This window comes from Lactuca virosa, chromosome 4, assembly GCF_052849685.1.
Source record: "Lactuca virosa cultivar CGN04683 chromosome 4, Lactuca_virosa_CGN04683_v6, whole genome shotgun sequence".
In the NCBI taxonomy this organism is placed as follows: domain Eukaryota; kingdom Viridiplantae; phylum Streptophyta; class Magnoliopsida; order Asterales; family Asteraceae; genus Lactuca; species Lactuca virosa.
In genome coordinates, this window is record NC_136429.1 from 494528596 (window position 1) to 494550794 (window position 22199).

Here is a 22199-nt window from a genome sequence, read left to right on the forward strand (position 1 = left end):
GATTATGATATGAGATGATACTATTGATGTTTTCAGACTACTATTTTTATACATTACCTAATTTAAAATGAAATTTTTGGTCATGAATTTTGGGATGTTACAATTAGTTTTAATATATTGTTGGATGTAAACCATTATCATTTTAAAGCTACAACTTTTGAACAATTTGTATACAATACTTAGATTATTAATTTAAATATAACATTAGAGGGTCAACTTAAATATAAATTTAGTTTAACTTAAACAACCCAAAGAATATTTTGTAAATAGTTAAAAGTGATAAATTGTAGTGTCTTTCTAATAATGATTATAAGTTGGTTAATAAGGTTAAATAAATATCAAACCTTAAGTGTAATCGTAAATAAACTAAATTTCAATATTAAAATAATATCTTTACCTTCTACTTATAAAGTTATGTCTTTAACTTTTAAAATATTATACTTAATTTATTAGATTTAATATGCTGTTGTATGTAAACCATTATCAGTTTAAAGCTGCCATTTTTGAACAGTTTGGACAAAATACTTAAATTGTTAATTTAAATATAACATTACAGTGTCAACTTAAATATAAATTTCAGCTACACTTAACAAACCCCAAAGAATATTTTGTGAATAGTTAAAAGTGATAATTGTAGTGCTAAATGCAAAAACTATATTGTAATCTCAGTTTAACTAAAATATTTCCTAAATATATTTTTCTAATCATTAAAAGTTTTCAAATAAGTAGCTTAAAATAACTTACAATAATAATAGTTAAAAATAACACTATATAAATGATTATATTGTTACGTTTAAAATCAAAAAACAATGTTTGATGTTTTAAATAATTATAACGATAGAGATTAAAACGTTAATCAAATAAATTTTAAAAAATTAATTAACAATGACAACTGTACATAACATTAAACAATATATTATATCAATATAGTATACGTATTATTATATCAAATTTAACAACGTTATTGTCACTACTAGAAAACATTCCTTTAATGGCACGCAATTTATGACACGCACAGATTTACGATACGCAAAAGCGTGTGACGTAAAAATAATGTCATCTCTCCTAAAATTTAAAGGATTTAGGACACGTATTTTTGCGTGCCCTAAAATTAGTGTCTAATATAAAAAAAACACGGAGGGCACCTTAAATAAAATGTGCGTCATCTAACCATGTCGTTTTATAAATTTTAATGAAACACGCATGCCATCCCAAGGGGGGAAATGAAATCCCAAAAATTAAAATCCCCTCTTTGTTTCAACCCACTGAAAACCCTTATCCCCGTCGAAAACCCCCATTTCTCCCTTTCTTCTCTCTCGATTCTCAAACCTCCACCGCCATCCATTGCCGAGAAATTGTAGCGACCACTACTATCGCCATGATAGGTCGGTGACATGAACACTATCCATCGTCACAAACACTGAATCATCGTGAACCCTCTTCAGAATTGCGAAATCCGGCGCGACTGCTTTCACATCCTCCTGGTGTCTAGCTCCACTGATTGTGAACTTCTGGAGATGAATCCTCTTGCCAAAAAACTCCAGTCACCTTTCATCTCAATCCTATTTCACTGGGACTCTAAAAGGAAGACGCTGCTATTATGAAGCTACAATTATTGTAAAACCCTAGCCGCGGTGAAATCTGTCAAGTTTGAGAATTTTTAGGGTTTCTTTCGAGGTTTCTGCTATCGCTTGCGAAATCCTTTCCAGTAAAGCATCTTCCAATGCTTATTTTTTCTTCCAGTGTCGATTTTTATCCAACTCTAAGGCAAGTACATCTTCTGTTATATTTCCAGAAGAGTGAAGTTACAGGTGAAACGAATGTGATGCATGACTGGTACCCGTCTGATGGGTGGTTTATGCCTGAATATCCTCCACCACCACCACCAAGTGTTGTGAAAGATGAAGGTGGTGGTGGTAATAAAGGAAAGAAACCACCAGCAGCATATAACAAGAGTCAGAGTAGGAGCACAGTGGCAATGCCAGTGGCAGTGAAAAATTATCATGATGAAGCCGAGGTATACTATTTGAATTTCTTAATTCTTTCACAGCTTTAAATATTTCCTTTTATATAATTATATCTGATGTTTTTCTTCTTTTAGTTCTTTCTATTCACATGGATGAACAAATTTATGGAAAAACACTAATTAGGAGTTATGTATGTGTTGAGCAACCTGGTGAATTTAGGTGGCAGCCTGGTTCCCTTACTCAGGTTAGTTACTTCATTTTTTATACTTAATTAGTTATCTGTAGTGTAACTCTACTATGGATGTTTTTTTGGCTACTTATAGGCTATCATTAATGGACTTTGGGTTATTTTTGAGGACATTGGTAAAGCTCCTGAAGATGTACAATCCATCTTGATTTCATCAGCATTTCACTTTCACAAAACCATTTATTTAATTCTCTCATTTTCATTTCATCCACTCACCAGGTGTCCAAATTGCAAGAAGGTATGAGCAAGGATCATCAGGCTCTCGCGTGTCCATCTGTACTTTAGGACACATTTGTTAGGAAACAAAAATCAAACCAGGAGCATTTCATATTCTTCATAAGGTATAATATACTACTACATTACTACACTTACCCCTTCCAAAAGAGGATGTGAATCTGAAAGCTCATATCTGCAAAATCGATATAAAAAAGCCAACTAGAATTCACAAATCACACAACTGCTAAAAATAACAACATCTTTTCACAATTACTTACACTTGGTGTTCTGTTCTTAGTTGGCTGACATTTTTAAGTTTAGGTACAGGGATTGTTGCAGCTTCTGAAGTTAAAGCAACTAGTGCTTTTGACAGGTCACCTTCTCCAAGTTCCATGTGTCTTTCCATGTAAGTCTGCAAATTCTGAGTAAACTCTTCCATGTTTAGTTTAATCATAGGAATTTCTTCACCATCTTCTTCACAAAAATCCTCCATATCAAGTTCTTGTTGCATCTGTTCTGGCTCTGGTGTTGTGGGAACCTCAATTATAGGCTCTGGTGACAAAGGCACCTCCACTATAGGCCCTGATGTTGATGGAGCTACAATTATTGTCCCTGGTGTTGATGATTCTTCAACAACATGGTTACAATTTTGGACTTCAATTACTGTTTTCTAGTCTTTAATTATATGGCTTGCTATTTCAGGTGGCCAATATGTGATTGTTTGATTGCTTTCCATTCCTCCGGATATCCTCTTAAAAAAGCTGAAGCTTATGCTGCACTAAGGAAGTATGTGTTTCTCTTACCTTCATACTGAGATTAGTATTCTCAATTTGAAGGTGACATTTGTTTTCTTATACTAGTTTTTCATTAACATACATTTGATTTGCCAGCATGCAAGCATTTTTTACAACTACCAACAATCCACCAAAAAAAGCTGGTTACTCATGTTACATTTTACATATTCTTTGTTCCAGACCTTTCCTTGTAAACGAATTGGGACCACAACACCTTCTTCATTGTCACACCCCAATACCGGAACGGCGGAAACGTTCGGGGTGGAGGACTTCATGTTTAGTATCACAAGATATGCATTATAGTAAGCAAGTAATGAACAACCATTTCATTAGAAAGAAAGTGTTTACAATGTGTGTGTTCACAAAACATAGAATTCATAAGCAAATAATAAAACAAGACTTGAAGCTATTATGCTCCATCTTCTGAATTCCCAGCACGAGTACCTGTCTACTAGGTTCCTGAGAATACAAGTTATTTGAAAGAGTTGATCACCAATTAAGCTGGTGAGTTCATAAGATATTAGTGATGTAAGTAAGTTGTAAAATGTTGTTGTAAAATGTCGTTGTAAAATGTAGTTGAAAATGTAGCTGAAAATGTTGTAAGTTGTAAGTTCTGTTTAGAAAAGTTCGCATGTTCCTCTAGAAAATCCTATATTTCCTACTTTAATGGAAGTTAAGTAAAAATGAATCTACAATCCCTTCTATGAGTACTAAATGGATACAAGTTATATAAGACTCAGAGTAAACAAACAATCGATTATGCGCATCTGCCCTAAGGCAGAAAGCACACATCCCATTGTTTGTTTGATCATTGTGGTATATAACACTGGTGTATTCACTTGTTACTCATGGAGTTAATTGTAATGGTTCCTTTATATTTAATGAAAAGATTCTTTACGAAAACCATTATTTCTTATAATAAAATGGTGACCACAGTGATTACTTCTATAATAACTTAGTTTATACTGGATATATGTGATCAAATATCGGATAGAAAGTTAATTGGGTGAATTTGCCCTAAGCCCACAACCAAACAAGGGACAGGAAGTAAGGCGGAAAGCACACATCCAACTACCTATTGGGTATTAATTATATATAACCATGATGTATAAACTAAAGTATTATAGAGTTAATCACCTAAGGTCTTTTAAGTTTATACTGGTTTAATAAAATGGATTAAGCCTTTAACTGGTAAGTTTCTAGTTTTGTATACCAAAAGTTCTGATTTGGAAAGTATGTTTTGTACTAGAAAACTGTGCATTGACTCTGTGTCCTATGACTTGACCCATACTTTGTACCCTTATGATGACTTAATGTATACTAAGCATATATGTATCTAGAATCGAATAGAAAATAGACTGGGTGAATTAGTTCCAATCCCACAACCAAACAAGAAACAGGAAATGAAGCGGAGAGCACACATCCTATTACCTGTCGGATCCTATTGATATACATATCCTTTGATGTATACATTAAGGAATCATAAGGTTAGCATTATGGTCCTCTCTTACTAAACGTAGCCTTCTACCAAGGCATCTAATGTTATCTATGTTTGTTTCTTGCATGAGTTGTGTAATTTCCCAAGTGAGACTATCATTAACCAAAAATATAGTTTTTACATTATTGTTTATTGTGAGAAGATCACAATGTGAATGAAATGAGGAAATAATAAAGTATTGTAGTGTTGTATTATAGTAACTACTACTGTACTTTTTACCTTAATCCGACCGTTAATTAAGATTAAATGTGAGATGGTTGCACCATACTATCGACTAATAACACGACGATGAAAGACGTCGGAAGAAATGACATTTAGCACCCGTAGACTTGCAAGTCCCACTGTAGCTAACAGCAAGGTGTAGGATAGTCAATCCAGTATAGATCTATATGCAAATTCACGCTCTCCCTCCAGGAGATTCTGACTAAAAATCGAGCCATGACAGGTGATGCCATGCCTCGAATGATGGTTCACATTTATGTTATTGTATACTTGTATATGTAATGTATGTACTAGTTGTATTGTATGTTCTCTCTGTCTAGTATGTATGTATGTTCTGTTTGTTTCTCATCATAGTATGTTTGACTCATGTATGAACTGACTCTTTGCATGCTTCATTGTACTAGAAGTAATGAATAGTATCTTCCTAAACTATACTTATTATAGGTTACTACTGTTTTTACTTGAACTGTTACTGAAAAGACTCATTTTACTACTAAGTTATGCTTGTACTTTAAAAACGGAGTTTGATTAACTATAAAGTAACATAACTTTAAAAGAGTTTTTGAAATGTTTTGATCACTTATAAAAGACATAAGAAACATTTTGAAAGATGTTTATAACAAACAATTACACAATTATCATTGTGTTCAACTTGTATCCCCCCCCCCCCTTAAAAGCATTTAAAATAGTTAAAAGATTCATTATGGGGTATGAACTCACCTGATGTGGGTGATTCAACGAATACGTGTGTAAGGATGAGAAGTTCCACGAATGAAGTCTCGAGACACAACAAGTCCTAAATGACATATATTGACATATATTGGCATGAATATAGTGTTTATAAGCAACTATATGAAAGGAAACACCTTCCGAGACTAGGAAACACTTGGAATGAAGTGTTGGATCACATGTGATTCAACTAAGGGATGTTTAAGGTCAAGGAATGGTGTTTACGGCCATGGGTTTACGTCCATGGGAGTTTACAGCCGTAAACTCATGGTCAAACATGCATAACAGGGTGTTTGAAGGCTAGGGAAACTTGAGGGATCATTGCACTACACAAGGATGATCAAAACCAATGATTTGGAGGTTGTTGATGAGTTTACGGCCAAGCAAGGAGTTTACGGACGTAAACTCATGATCATTATGCAATTGAGAGTGATTTAAGGTCCTATTTTCATCCATTAAGCGTTCAAGGTCACAAGCTTTGCATCTAGGAGGGTTTATGGCCAAGATGGCACCCTTAAAGGGGTTTACGGCCATGGGAAATGGCTTGGTTGTAAACTCCTTTTGTTCTTGTGTTTTTGATGTTTTCAAGGCTCTAATCATGAGTCCTAACTAGATATCAAGTGTAGGGAAGAGTACTTACGATATAAAGGCTTGAAATGGTGATTAAGGTCCAAGAACACTTGTATGTGTTCTTGGTGTTTCTTGAAGATCTATGAAAAGATTATTTTCATGGATGAAATCATGAGATGATGCTAGTTAAGAAGGATTAACATCAAACTAAAGGAAGAACACTTACAACTTTTGATCATCTAGGACGAAAATCGGGATGATACTTGAGAGGATTTGGAAGTGTTCTTGAGGTTGGAATGAGATAATGAATGAAAATGGAAGAATATGAGACTTAAGGAGGTGTTTACGGCCCACCTTGAGTTTACGGCCGTAAACTCAAGTTTTGTGGCCGTGAACTCTTTTTAAAGAGGTTAAGTCTTGATTTGTTGGACATTGTCTCTAGCAGGTACATTCTAACACTCATTCCTTAAGTGTACTAGGCTTAAAACTCCTTAGAATGACCTTTAACCAGGCTAGAACTCATTTCCAATGAGTCTGACACTCAGTTGAGTTGACTGACTGAGCTTTTAAAGCAAAAAAATTTCGGGTTGTAACATCATCCCCCTGTTAGATGGAATTTTGTCCCGGAATTAGCTTTCTTAGCAGTACTACTGGGGTTTGCGCTCCTCTGATTTGCAGAATACCTACTCGTAGACCTGGCAACTTTGCCCTGGTGTTCGTGATAGGATTCGTACTTGGTCCATCTATCATTACCTCGTGTATACAAGTCGTATATAATTAGGATTAGTAAGACGGTCGGATGTGCGACTCTACCCCAGGTCCACAACCAAACAAGGAACAGGAGATAGGGCGGAAACACACATACTAAATCTGCGTAATCATAATCATATACCACCCTCGCGTATACCCTGAATAGTGATAGGTGGGCTGTATTCGTCCATAGCCTTTGTGCTCGAATTTGGCCTGTTGGACGAGTGGTATTTCGTGACGGTCTGCGGACATCCGACGATACGACTTCGGAGGACAAAGTAATCTTCGCATGAGTACTTCGGGGTTTAGAATACGAAAGATAAAACTGAGGTTTAGGTCGGACTGTCGATACGAATGACGAAAGTTTCGAGAACTTGTCGATCGAGGCGGTAGAAACATATGAACTTAGTATGGTGAGGACCACGCCAATTCATGACGAATGATAGTAACAGACTCTTTACTGAACAAAGTTTTGGCCAATTTGAAAGAAACGCCTAATATACGATGATGTATCCCTAGTATGTTTGACAATGTACTCCTAGTATGTTCGACAATGCTCTTTGTGAATGATCTGAGGCTTCTGTGTTCCCTTTGATGTTAACACTCCTACGTATCGTACCGCTATGTGCGCATACATACAAATGAGAGTGCTTTGATCAACTGGTGATGATACTTTATATCATGATCCTCCTTGGTACCACTACGATCGCCTGTCATATACAAGTTATGAATATTTAAGACGAATAAGACAGTCGACTGAGTAACTCTGCCTCAAATCCTCAACCAATTAAGGAACAGGGATTAAGGCGGAATCACTCACTCTAAGCCTGCAGCCTCTTAGTTATTCACAACCATGATGTATATGCTACGCCATTATAGCTTCTCTAAACGGATCTTTTAGTTCTCTTGAATATTGTGATCTATTTCAATATGTGAGTTATTATGATTACTTTTAAAGTTTTCCCCAAGTTTTAATCTTATATGAATATAAATTAATTTTTCAAAGTAATTACTATTTCGAAAACGTACCGCTGCTCGTCGATGACTCCAGGGTAGATTCTCGTGCAGTGATCATCAGAATGCGTCCATCCACTCCTGAGTTCTTTGTTATTAGGCACTCCCTCTGATAGTGTCCAGTCTCCTCACAGCCATTACAGGCTTGGTTTTCTTCAGCTCCGGGGACTTGGGAGATCGGTTGAGCCGGTGCCCTACAGAAACGGACTGTGTGTCCCTTTCTGTGGCAGTTCAGACACTGCATTTCCCGGCATACTCCAGTATGGTGATAGTTGCACTTTCCACACTTTGGGAGGGTTCCAGCATATCGATTGACAGGTGCTGGAGCAGCAGGTGTTGTAGCGGCGTACATAGTACTCGCTTGTTGCTCTTGCGGGGTGTCCTATGTTGTTCGCTTCTTCTTCCTCTTGTTCCCCGACTTCTGATTATAGTCCCTTCCTTTTGATGGCTCGGGAACGAGGACTTCCACACCATGGCGGACTCCATGGTCGATGACTCGTTGGGCCAGGCGTTTGGCGCTATCGAATGTGGCTGGGTTAGAAGACAACACATCTCCTTGGGTCGGAGCAGTCAGACCCCAGATGTATCTTTCTATCTTCTTGCTTTCCGGGGTAATCATCCCGGGGCATAGAGCTGCTAGGTCGCTGAACCGGTCAGTCTAGGTCACTATGTCTGAGCCGACCATAGCGAGCTCCCATAGTTCTTGTTCCAGCTTTTGAACTTCGCCCCTCGGGCAGTATTCTTCCAACATTAACTCTTTTAGGTTTTCCCAACCTATTGAGTTAGCCATTGATAGGGTCAGTGACTTAACATGGATATTCCACCATGTTAGGGCTTTGTCATAGAAGGTGCAGGCAGCAAACTTCACTTTGCTCCCTTCTGGGCACGAACAGATTTCGAAGACCGAATCTGTTTTCTCGAACCATCGCATCAGAGCGATGACTCCACCATTTCCATTAAAGGAATTTGGCTTGCAGTTCATGAAGTCTTTATACGAACACTCCCTTGGGTGTCCGTGAGTAGCTCCGGGGTTGGCTAAGTGGGTACCGCTACCAGATCCCAAGGTACCACTTTCACCGAGGTGAGCTATAGCAGTTGCCACTGCGGAGGATATCGCTGCGTGGAGAGTAGCAGCATCGAATTGTGACGGTGGAGTTGGAGTTATTGGAGTAGTGCGTCTGTTTGATCTGCGAGGAGGCATCTTTGCTAAAAGAATACAAAGATGAGACGGAATAAGTCTAAAGCAATCGACACGAGCCGAAAGTTGAAAAGACAAGGTTATCCTAGTTTTGGGTGTATCGGGTCCTGACTTCCACAGGGTTCTAGAAACAATTCATAAAAGAATTTATACCTAATAAACTCTATGAATTTGAAAATGGCTATCCTCGAATGAATATCTGTTGCCTGAATAACTGTTACCAGCTGCATGTAAGAAAATAATCCTAACATATAATGTGAGCAGTGTCTCCACTCGCTCATTAAGTTAACATGATTATTATTTATTAGTGTGACGTGTAAGACGTTTTGGTTACTTCTATTGATCCCTCTTTGAAAGCTCCTCATGAACTTGCTCTTGTTTCCTCCTGACTCTTCTGTTGTCTACTATGAGGAAGTGGTTACATCTATATGGGCTTGTCATGCGAGAATGGAAGTGACTAAAGAATCTATGAGATTAATGGTAACTTTATGGGGTGATCCTTACAGAGTCCTGCTATAATTGTACAATGTATACAAGTTGTATATAATTCAAGATTAAATAGACCTTCGAATAAGTGATCCTACTCTAAAACCACAACCAATTAAGGAATGGGTAGTGAAGCGTATATCACAAATTCTAAGTCTATAAGATCTCAATTATATAAAACCTTAAGAGTATACATTGTAAGATTATAGACCTATTCGTAAGGGTCTTTTAAAATATCACTTAAGTTATTTATATGGTGCCTAAAATACTCCTATAGTATTTTAACATAATGTACTTGGTATGTTTTAAACTTGTTATCGCGTTATGGTATCATATAATACTCCTATAGTATTCTAACTCTAATGTACTTGATCTAGTATTCTCTTGACTGATGTTTAGGTAAGTTTTAAGACTGTTGCAACACCACATCACTCCCAAACACATGTCGGTCACATCTCGAATGAATATAGTTGATCAGGCTATATTGATCCTAGCTATGATTACATAATTGTTCAGGTTTAACGACAGTGTTCAACCTTTAAATACTTTAGTTCTGTTCTTCTTGTGATACTTGGTCTAGTTATGCACATGTCTAAGCAAGTAGGTATATTTTTATAACTTATCGTTATACTCTTAAAATATATCATTATCCAGAGCACTTAAGCCCCATTGTATTTACAGTTGTATATCTTTTATCGGTTGATATTCTTAGTTCACTATACACAATGCTCTGATACCAATCTGTCACACCCCAAAACCGGAACGGCGGAAACGTTCGGGTGTGGAGGACGTCATGTTTAGTATCACAAGATATGCATTATAGTAAGCAAGTAATGAACAACCATTTCATTAGAAAGAAAGTGTTTACAATGTGTGTGTTCACAAAACATAGAATTCATAAGCAAATAACAAAACAAGACTTGAAGCTATTATGCTCCATCTTCTAAATTCCCAGCACGAGTACCTGTCTACTAGGTTCCTGAGAATACAAGTTATTTGAAAGAGTTGATCAGCAATTAAGCTGGTGAGTTCATAAGATATTAGTGATGTAAGTACGTTGTAAAATGTTGTTGTAAAATGTTGTTGTAAAATGTAGTTGAAAATGTTGTAAGTTGTAAGTTCTGTTTAGAAAAGTTCGCATGTTCCTCTAGAAAATCCTATATTTCCTACTTTAATGGAAGTTAAGTAAAAATGACTCTACAATCCCTTCTATGAGTACTAAATGGATACAAGTTATATAAGACTCAGAGTAAACAAACAATCGACTATGCGCATCTGCCCTAAGGCGGAAAGCACACATCCCATTGTTTGTTTGATCATTGTGGTATATAACCCTGGTGTATTCACTTGTTACTCATGGAGTTAATTGTAATGGTTCCTTTATATTTAATGAAAAGATTCTTTAAGAAAACCCTTATTTCTTATAATAAAATGGTGACCACAGTGATTACTTCTATAATAACTTACTTTATACTGGATGTATGTGATCAAATATCAGATATAAAGTTAATTGGGTGAATCTGCCCTAAGCCCACAACCAAACAAGGAACAGGAAGTAAGGCGGAAAGCACACATCCAACTACCTATCGGGTATTAATTATATATAACCATGATGTATAAACTAAAGTATTATAGAGTTAATCACCTAAGATATTTTAAGTTTATACTGGTTTAATAAAATGGATTAAACCTTTAACTGGTAAGTTTCTAGTTTTGTATACCAAAAGTTCTGATTTGGAAAGTATGTTTTGTACTAGAAAACTGTGCATTGACTCTGTGTCCTATGACTTGACCCATACTTGGTACCCTTATGATGACTTAATGTATACTAAGCATATATATATATATATATCTAGAATCGAATAGAAAACAGACAGGGTGAATTCGTTCCAAGCCCACAACCAAACAAGGAACAGGAAATGAAGCGGAGAGCACACATCCTATTACCTGTCGGATCCTATTGATATATATATCCATTAATGTATACATTAAGGAATCATAAGGTTAGCATTATGGTCCTCTCTTACTAAACGTAGCCTTCTACCAAGGCATCTAATGTTATCTATGTTTGTTTCTTGCATGAGTTGTGTAATTTCCCAAGTGAGACTATCATTAACCAAAAATATAGTTTTTACATTACTGTTTATTGTGAGAAGATCACAATGTGAATGAAATGGGGAAATAATAAAGTACTGTAGTGTTGTATTATAGTAACTACCGCTGTACTTTCTACCTTAATCCGGCCGCTAATTAAGATTAAATGTGAGATGGTTGCACCATACTATCGACTAATAACACGACGATAAAAGACGTCGGAAGAAATGACATTTGGCACCCGTAGACTTGCAAGTCCCACTGTAGTTAACAGCAAGGTGTAGGATAGTCAATCCAGTATAGATCTATACGCAAATTCACGCTCTCCCTCCAGGAGATTCTGGCTACAAATCGAGCCATGACAGGTGATGTCATGCCTCGAACGATGGTTCACATTTATGTTATTGTATACTTGTATATGTAATGTATGTACTAGCTGTATTGTATGTTCTCTCTGTCTAGTATGTATGTATGTTCTGTTTGTTTCTCATCATAGTATGTTTGACTCATGTATGAACTGACTCTTTGTATGCTTCATTGTACTAGAAGTAATGAATAGTATCTTCCTAAACTATACCTATTATAGTTTACTACTGTTTTTACTGGAACTGTTACTGAAAAGACTCATTTTACTACTAAGTTATGCTTGTACTTTAAAAACGGAGTTTGATTAGCTATAAAGTAACATAACTGTAGAAGAGTTTTTGAAATGTTTTGATCACTTATAAAAGACATAAGCAACATTTTGAAAGATGTTTATAACAAAGAATTACACAATTATCATTGTGTTCAACTTGTATTCCCCCCCCCCCCTTAAAAGCATTTAAAACAGTTAAAAGATTCATTACGGGGTATGAACTCACCTGATGTGGATGATTCAACGAATACGCGTGTAAGGATGAGAAGTTCCACGAATGAAGTCCCGAGACACAACAAGTCCTAAATGACATATATTGACATATATTGGCATGAATATAGTGTTTATAAGCAAGTATATGAAAGGAAACACCTTCCGAGACTAGGAAACACTTGGAATCAAGTGTTGAATCACATGTGATTCAACTAAGGGATGTTTAAGGTCAATAAATGGTGTTTACGGCCATGGGTTTACGGCCAAGGGAGTTTACAGCCGTAAACTCATGGTCAAACATGCATAAGAGGGTGTTTGAAGGCTAGGGAAACTTGAGGGATCATTGCACTCCACAAGGATGATCAAAACCAATGATTTGGAAGGTGTTGATGAGTTTACGGCCAAGCAAGGAGTTTACGGTCGTAAACTCATGATCATTATGCAAATGAGAGTGGTTTAAGGTCCTATTTTCATCCATTAAGGGTTCAAGGTCACAAGCTTTGCATCAAGGAAGGTTTATGGCCAAGATGGCACCCTTAAAGAGGTTTACGGCCATGGGAGATGGCTTGGCCGTAAACTCCTTTTGTTCTTGTGTTTTTGATATTTTCAAGGCTCTAAGCATGAGTCCTAACTAGATATCAAGTGTAGGGAAGAGTACTTACGATATAGAGGCTTGAAATGGTGATTAAGGTACAAGAACACTAGTGTGTGTTCTTGGTGTTTCTTGAAGATCTATGAAAAGATGATTTTCATGGATGAAATCATGAGATGATGCTGGTTAAGAAGGATTAACATCAAACTAAAGAAAGAACACTTACAACTTTTGATGATCTAGGACGAAAATCGGGATGATACTTGAGAGGATTTGGAAGTGTTCTTGAGGTTGGAATGAGATAATGAATGAAAATGGAAGAATATGAGACTTAAGGAGGAGTTTACGACTCACCTTGAGTTTACGGCCGTAAACTCAAGTGTTGTGGCCGTGAACTCTTTTTGAAGAGGTTAAGTCTTGATTTGTTGGACAGTGTCTCTAGCAGGTACATTCTAACACTCATTCCTTAAGTGTACTAGGCTTAAAACTCCTTAGAATGACCTTTAACCAGGCTAGAACTCATTTCCAATGAGTCTGACACTCAGTTGAGTTGACTGACTAAGCTTTTAAAGCAAAAAAATTTCGGGTTGTCACATTCATGACCGGAGGAAAGTATATGAGGTATAGCGTTTAAAAAAGTTTCATAAATACATGTTTTGCTAATATCTGTATCATTAGTTCTAGTCTTCCCCAATTACTAATGGTGATTCTCTCTCTCTCTCTCTCTCTCTCTCTCTCTCTCTCTCTCTCTCTCTCTTTTCTATTTTCATTTTAAACATCATCAAGTGCCTGGAAATGTATGGAATTTCAGTTCCAAGATATGCATTAGTAAATAGGGACAAACCATATCAAGATTTGGAGTATTTTGTTGAGGAAGAAGATTTTGTTGAGGTTCATGGGCAGCGATTTTGGAAGCCTTTTGTAGAGAAGCCTGTTCATGGTATGCATATCTCACAATCCTTTTCATACACCTTCTCCAACTTTACCTATTTGCTAGTAATGTTTGTTTCTTGTCCATAACTAAGTATGGTTGGAATTTGAATTTATTTATTTATTTTCTGTTTTTCCTTCTTTAAAGGTGATGATCACAGCATAATGATATATTACCCAAGTGCAGCAGGGGGTGGTATGAAAGAATTGTTTAGAAAGGTGAGTTTTTATAATTGCTATATGTATTAAGTATTTAATTTATAATTACTATGAACTAAACTGTCAAGAGGTGTCTTTTAGGTTGGCAACAGATCAAGTGAGTTGCATCCAGAGGTTAGAAGAGTGAGACGTGAGGGCTCTTATATATATGAGGAATTTATGCCAACTGGTGGAACAGATGTTAAGGTTGCTTAAATTCTAGATTGAACATTTATTCTATTTTATTTTCCTGTGTAATTGTTCAGGACATATGGATTGTATTTGTGGTACAGGTGTATACTGTTGGTCCAGAATATGCACATGCTGAGGTAAGGAAGTCTCCTATTGTTAATGGTGTAGTTATGAGAAATCCAGATGGCAAAGAAGTAAGTGATAGATGGACATGGACCAAAGTCATATTCTTTGCTTCTTTTTAAAGTTTTTTTTTTTTTTTGGGAATGTCAGGTTAGGTATCCGGTGCTTCTTACTCAAAATGAAAAACAAATGGCAAGAGAAGTTTGCATTGCATTTAGGCAAGGGGTAGGTTATATTATTCCTATATTGGCTTTCAACTTAAATAACATGTTATATATGCAATAAATATCTGTGTTTGTATCTATCTGATTCCTCTTCCAATTTCTAAATCTTCTTGCTTGCGACACTTAGGGGTTGTTTCCTGTTTTTTCCCCATTAAGTCTTGTATGTGTAAAGTGGTTGAATGAATAATGACATTTGTTTCTTTTCTAGACTGAATAAACCATCTGAATGAGACTAAATGACCATTTTACCCTTACATTCTAACAAACTATTCTCACAATACTCATTTTTCATTAGGTTGATCAATAACAGGGTTGCAATTTTGGACTTCAGAAAGTTGTTGTTGTTGTTCATTAGGTTGATCTGACATTCCAATTAGTTTTTGACCAGTTTTGTTTTCTGTTATACTTGCTACACTCCCCTCTGGTGCTGGTAACCCTAGCCTTGCACTGTAGTTAAAAATTATAATTAAAACTTTGACTGTGGAGGGAAAGACATAAATGCCCTTTCCAAATGTAATCATCTGGTAATGTAATCCATACCTGTGAATAAATAGAGAGTTTTAATTAATTAATTTTTTAATGTTTATATGCATAGTATTAGTTATTAAATATTAATGCATGAAAACAGTTGGCATACAAAGTTCTTTGGTCAAGCTTGCAAAGTCGTGGCCATAGGTACTGCTGAATCGTCTCCAAAACTGGATACCTGTGTAGAAATTTAAGTATTAGTTTTTTTTTTAAAATGAGATTTTTTTTTTGAATTTTAATTAACAGTTCTACAAAAGGTTTAGTTAGTGCTTACAATTCTAAAAGATGCAACTGAAGAGACTTGGGAAGTGGTTGTAGAGGTACCCATCCGAGTCTTACAGCTATACACCCCACATTTGTGTCAACCTACTTCAAAGCATTCATGCCAAAATGTTTGAATATGAATGTTCTTACTTGTCTGTATGTTATTATGCATTGTATCTTTTTGAATTTTAATTTATTGTGTTTAAAATTCTCTGGACATTTTGTTGTTCGGATAAACTTATTAGAACAGGTCATTAAATTTCTGCCATTTTCCTTTTTTTTTGGCTGTGTGTATTTTGGATATTTCTAAATACTGATGTTAATATGTACGATGGCTAATTAAACCATAGACTGACATGATGGACATGCTTTTACATTGGTGTGGCTGTTGTTGCTTTTGGATCCTCTTATTATCACCTCGAGCCAAATGATGCTCGCCATGTTTAGGATCGTTTGCCATCTGTTATGATCAAATTCTCATGTTTTATGTACTTTTTTCTGTACTTGTTTATATAAGGAGCTATATAATATAGTAAAAAACATTAACTTTGTTACATTTAATGGTTGAATATTACAAAGTTATCTGCTATCGATACACACATATGCATATATTTTCAATGCAGAGCAGGTTTTAATGGAACCTGGAACACCACATGGATCAAATTTCATATCTCAAGTGCGGTCCCACATTATTTCGATGGAGAAAAGGGTAATTTTGTCTTTTACAACTAACATTCCATGTTTGATTCTTCTAATAATTATATTAGCATATTAAGTTTTTGACTTTTATTTGATCAGATCATAAGAATTATCGGAGTAGGGGTTCATTAGTCTTAAAGAATTATGAAAGGCAAGATGCAACTCTATTTAGTTAGAATTTGATGTTTATCATATTTGTGTATATCTTTTTAGTTTGTCTGGCATTACATTGCACAAGGATTCCCTTAATAGCAATGTAGTATTAGGTTATATAGTTAGGGAAAACCTCTTAATAACAATGTACAATTAGATCCCCTTAATATCAATGTATTACAATTTTTTGACATGATGTTATTGGATGAAATTGATTGTTTTGGTATATATTTATTTACATATTTTTGTATTATGCGTAAATGAGTATCGTAAAGACGTGTTGTAAATGCATATCGTAAATGGTTACTGAAGTTTATGACATGCAAATGCGTGTCATTTTCATTTATGATAGGGGTTTCCTTGATACGCATTGCGTGTCATAAACACGCCCGTCGTAAGGTTACGACACGCAAATGCGTGTCGTCTTCCTTTATGACAGGGCCTTCCTTGATACGCATTGCGTGTCATAACTACGCATCGTAAATGTGTGTCATAAATGTGCGTCGTAAATGTGCGTCGTAAATGTGCGTCGTAAATAGACGACGCGCAAAAGCGTGTCATCTCTCGTTATGACAGAGCCTTCCTTGACACGCATTTGTACATCGTCTAAGAGTTTTACGACACGCATTACGCGTCGTAAAAGGTTGTTTTTCTAGTAGTGTGTTATATTTAAAAAAACATATATTTGTAATGATTTCAACTATATAGGTGTATATGCACAACACGCGGACATTCGCCTAGTATAGTTATAAAAGATGCATTTTTACTTGCACCACATGCATTTGAAACCTCCATGACTTTTCAATTTCTTTCTAATAACTATTATAAATTGGTTAATAATATTAAATTAATCCAAAAACGAAATTCTAATCATAAATTAACTAAACTACAATATTAAAATATCATATTTTACTTTTATTTATAGAATTATGACTTTAACTTTTTAACATGTTATAGTTAACTTATTAGTTTAGATATGTTGTCGTATGTAAGCAATTGTCATTTTAAAGTCACAACTTTTGTATAATTTATGATTTTATGCAAAATAGTTAAAATTATTAATTTCAATATAATGTTAAATGGTTAACTTACATCAAAATTTCAATTAAACTTGAAAAAAATCGAGTGACTATTTTATAAATAATTAAAAGTTATAAGTTATAGTGTTAAACCTAAATTATAGTCCTAAATTAACAAAAAAAAATATATGAAACTATTTTTTATAATCATTAAGAATTTTCAAATAACTAGGTTAAAAAGTTTATAATGTTATCTTTTAAAAAATATACAATATTTGTTGTTTTAAATAATTACAAACAAAAAAACTAAGAATATTCATCAAATAAATTTTAAAAAAGTTAAATTTCTGAAACCAAATTAAAATAATTAAGAGTTTCCAAATACATTATTTTAAATCAGGTTTTAAAAAATAACCAAATCTGAATATCCGATCCGAATAATCTGAAGTCCGATCCAAAATTATCCGAAAAATCGGATATCCGGCTTTTCAGAAATCAGAAATTCGGATATCCGATTTTTCGAATTCGGATACGGATAGTCATTTTGTAAGTTTTCGGATATTTCGGATATCAGATACCCGAAAATTATATATTTTTTTTATTTTTATAATTTGTGTATGGTTGAAAAATGGTAATTGATAAATGCGTCTTACCATTTTGGAATAGGAAAATAAGAAAAATTAATGTTAATGTCGCATATTTAATCGTTGTTTTTTAGTTTTTCATAAACTATTTTTCTTATTCTCAAATTCGATTAGCTACATATGGCCTAAGTGGTATGCTTGCTACTAAATACTTACTAGCTGGTACTGTATTGTTTTAGAAAACATTAAGAAAAAACTTGTTTGTTTAATAATAGGTTGACATATAATGTGTTGTTACTTCAATTTAGGTTTTAAGCCAAATGGTGGTTTTGATATAGTGGTTTTGACCTTTAATTAGGTATCAATAACAAGACCCGGTACTGGCAGTCTAGGCGGTGAATTGGGGATTTTTATATCCCAGTTTAGTGAAAGGTCACCGTGAATCAGAAGATTTCGGGTGAAATTCAAGTGTAAATCATTGGATCTCAGGTTATGAGTTATGTGTCGGGTTAGCTTTGGTCGAGACTCGCGTTGGGAGTCGTTAGTATATATATATATATATATATATATATATATATATATATATATATATATATATATATATATATATATATATATATATATATATATCAAGATCTGTACTTCAGCAAGTTATGGATTAAGGAATCTGTATGCCAAGGGTATCAGTTAGAGGGTTAAGGGTCAAAAGGATGTTTTCAGTTTTAATGGTAGAAAGATGCCCTTGTGATTGCGTTTCAGAATGGTTCTACCTGTGTGGAGGTCAAGCAAGTTGTGGGGCTTCGGTATTATAACAGTAACGTATTGGTTCGATATTTAAGGATCGTAGATTTTGTTCAGCATTAGGAGGTTTTTTTCGGAGCATTGGTTCCTAGGAGGGTGGTAAGAATTAATTTCGAGGACGAAACCGAATTAAAGTGAGGGAGAGTTGTAACACCCTGTTCTGAATCGTTTCCTAATTCGGAGCCCTGACCCGAGGATCAATTATTATAAGGCTTAGAGCCTTTGGCTAAAAGAGATTTTGGTACCTTTGGGTGTGGAAAATGTAGATTGGTTGACCCGGGATATCGGATCATGTTTTGGAGCCCAAGGGTATGCCGGTAGAGTGTCAGTTCGGGTTTTTTATGAATTATAGATTTTAGTTCGGAAAGTTTTAAGGCAAGGATGAGTTGATAGAAGTGTGGAGCTTCTCGTTACCTTTCCGGGGATATAAGTATTGTCGAAATCAGAATTAGAACGAAAAACTTATGGCCTTCGGAAGTTTGGCGGTTTTAGGGTTAAGCCTAGTACGTAGGGTGTACATGAAAGTATGTTGGGCATACTAGGCAGAGTAGTCGCGGGACTCTTTTGGAGTACGTTGGGCATACTGGGAGTACGCAGGGCGTACTCCAGTTAGACCCAAACCCTAATTTAGGGTCTTGGACCCTATTTAAGCTCCTTAAATTGTGTCCAAACCCTCGTATCTTCAGCCTCCATTCCATTAAACCCTAGAAACGAAACCCTAGCCTCCATTGGTGTGATTCTTAAACTTTTTGTGAGATTTCATGTTGTTTGGTGCTCGTTGAAGAAGAAGGAACTTCTTGAAGAAGTGTAGGATTGCTTGAAGCTTGTGGATCCAGGCTTTGTGCATCTTGATCTAACTTCTGGAGGTATAAAGCTTCAAACTTTATGGTTCTTTAGTATAGATCTAGATTTGGATTATGTTTTTCCATGTTTTGGTCCCAAGGTTGTTGATCTTGTGAGTAAGAGCTACTCAAGGACCTTTGAGCCTCATATTTGGTCCTTGTTGAGTTATTAAGTCATAAAAATGTCGTCTTGAGAGTTTTTATGGAAGCATGCATGAGTTGGTGTTCTTAATATGGATAAAAACAAGGATTTCGTCTCATTAAGTCATGCAAAGGAGTAAAGTTGCCAATTTTACGAGTTAAGACGTCCTTTAAAGTCAGATAAGTGTTTGGGTGCTTTGGTCTCAACCATTAAGAGCTTATTTTGGACTTGTGGACCTTTGATGAGTATATTGTGCGTACGTAAGAGAGTACGCTCAGCGTAATGCGAGTTCTATGCATTGGCATGTTGTACATCATGCTTCGACAATCAGTACGCGGGGCGTAAGTTTCGAGTACGTAGGGTATACGCCGCAGGAATCCATTTTGGGCCTTGAGGCTTTTAGGTGATGGGCCATAAGAAGTTGGACCGGTTTTGGGAAGGGTAAATGGTATTTTACCCTTTAGTTAGATGGATATTAGATTGGGCCTTGGATTTTCGGTTATCGGGTTAATTATTAATTAAGGTTGTATTTATTGTTAGTTGGTGCAAGGTTATTCAGTTCAGCGACCCAGACAGTTATTTGGTTATCGGCTATTGAGGTGAGTCTCCTCACTGTACTCGCGGGTCGAAGGCACCAATGTCGGCCCACTAGGATATGTTATGCTAGTTTTCTTTGTGACTCTTGCATGGTATGTTGGGCTAGGCACATTTGTATCTTGGGTTAGGCTCATGGATCAAGAAGGGCTAGGGCCATTGTATGTTATGTAGGGTGTTAACTGTCTTTGTGACATTTGCATTTGTATGATTGGGCTAGTCCCATTGGTTTGGCACGGCTAGGCCCATTGTGGTGGGTTGGGCCCCATATGCGGGTTGGGCCCAATGCGAGGGCTAGGCCTAATGGTAAGTAAGGTATGTGGCATTTTGGGGAACTCACTAATCTTTGTGCTTACGGTTTTATGGTTATGGTTTCAGGTACTTCCGGTTCGAAAGGGAAGGGTCTGGCTTGATCGCAGCGCATCCACCCATGTTTCTGCAATGTGATGATTTTGGGACCATACTCTGATGATTGTTTTATTATGAAATACTTTTTAATGTTTTAATAAAAGATAATTGGTGCTTTGATTGAATTAAAAATGAAACTTTTGATGGGTTTTGAGCACTATAGCAATCCTATGATGCACATACAACCCTAAATGCTTTGGATCTAAGTTTTCTCATGTTATACATGCCATTTGATTTTATCCAAAGCATTAACCCTATCTAGCATGCAATTTGAGATATACAATACAAAAACTAGTTAGATGAATACCTCTTGTTGTAGCTTGTAGTTCTTCGCCTTTCAAAAGCTTAGCACCTCAAATGTGATGCCTCAAATGAGTCACATACACCAAATGCAAAAGGAGGTTTATGAGAGAGAGGTTAGGAAGCACAAAATTTAGCTAGGGTTTCACCTTGGAACTCTTGGGGTCGATTTTAGGGTGCTTAGGGGTTACTTTTATAGTGTGGAATTCCTAGGGTTTCATATATGTAAGCCCTAATTCACCATGACTCTTCATATTTGATGGACCTTTGGACTAAACCCTAATTGACTCTCATATAGGTTTATTCCATGCCTAATCAACATGGATCATTAGCCCAAACTATAAGAATCACTGATTTACCAAATCAGTCCGTGTAAATTTAATCAGTCTCTTTTGATCACTAAATTAATTCCAAATTAATTCTTGATCAATACCAATTAAATAATATGATTTCTCAATTAATATATTATTCATATAATATATTAATAAATCACAAATAACCTCTTTCTCAAATATCCATCCTATCAAATTGCTCCGGTGATGGCAACCCAAAAGGACCATGCTACTATCGGGTCAAGTACATACCAATTATAGTTATGGACTTAGACACCTAATCCAACAGTCTCCCACATGGATAAGTCTAATAACTATAACCGCCCATTCAACTTCAAAATCCGATTAGCAATCGTAGCTCTCAAAAGCCGCTGTCGAACTCTGACCTAGTCAATAACGCGTCCTTTAGATAAGTGATCATATAATCCTCTGTTCTTCAAGATATCGTGTGGACAAAGACATGGAATAAATTCATACTCATTGTCCATCAGTTTGTTTCCCGATTTCTGATTTGTTTGACATAGAACTTAATTGAACACATCAATTTAGTCCTGACTGGGCCCGACACATAAGTCAAAACAAAATCATCGAGGAGCCCAAGATATCGCTTTTAATCCTCTTAGGATAAACGGAACAGAT

The 22199-nt window shown here is 35.8% G+C and overlaps 1 long non-coding RNA gene across 1 annotated transcript; it reads left to right on the top strand.

Annotated features, from left to right (window-relative positions):
- The first annotated feature begins 14031 nt into the window (after positions 1-14031).
- On the top strand, positions 14032-14685 carry LOC145169393 (uncharacterized). Its single transcript, XR_013742467.1, has 4 exons — positions 14032-14167; positions 14306-14376; positions 14458-14562; positions 14649-14685. It is a non-coding gene; the product is annotated as an uncharacterized LOC145169393 (long non-coding RNA).
- Positions 14686-22199: the final 7514 nt, after the last annotated feature.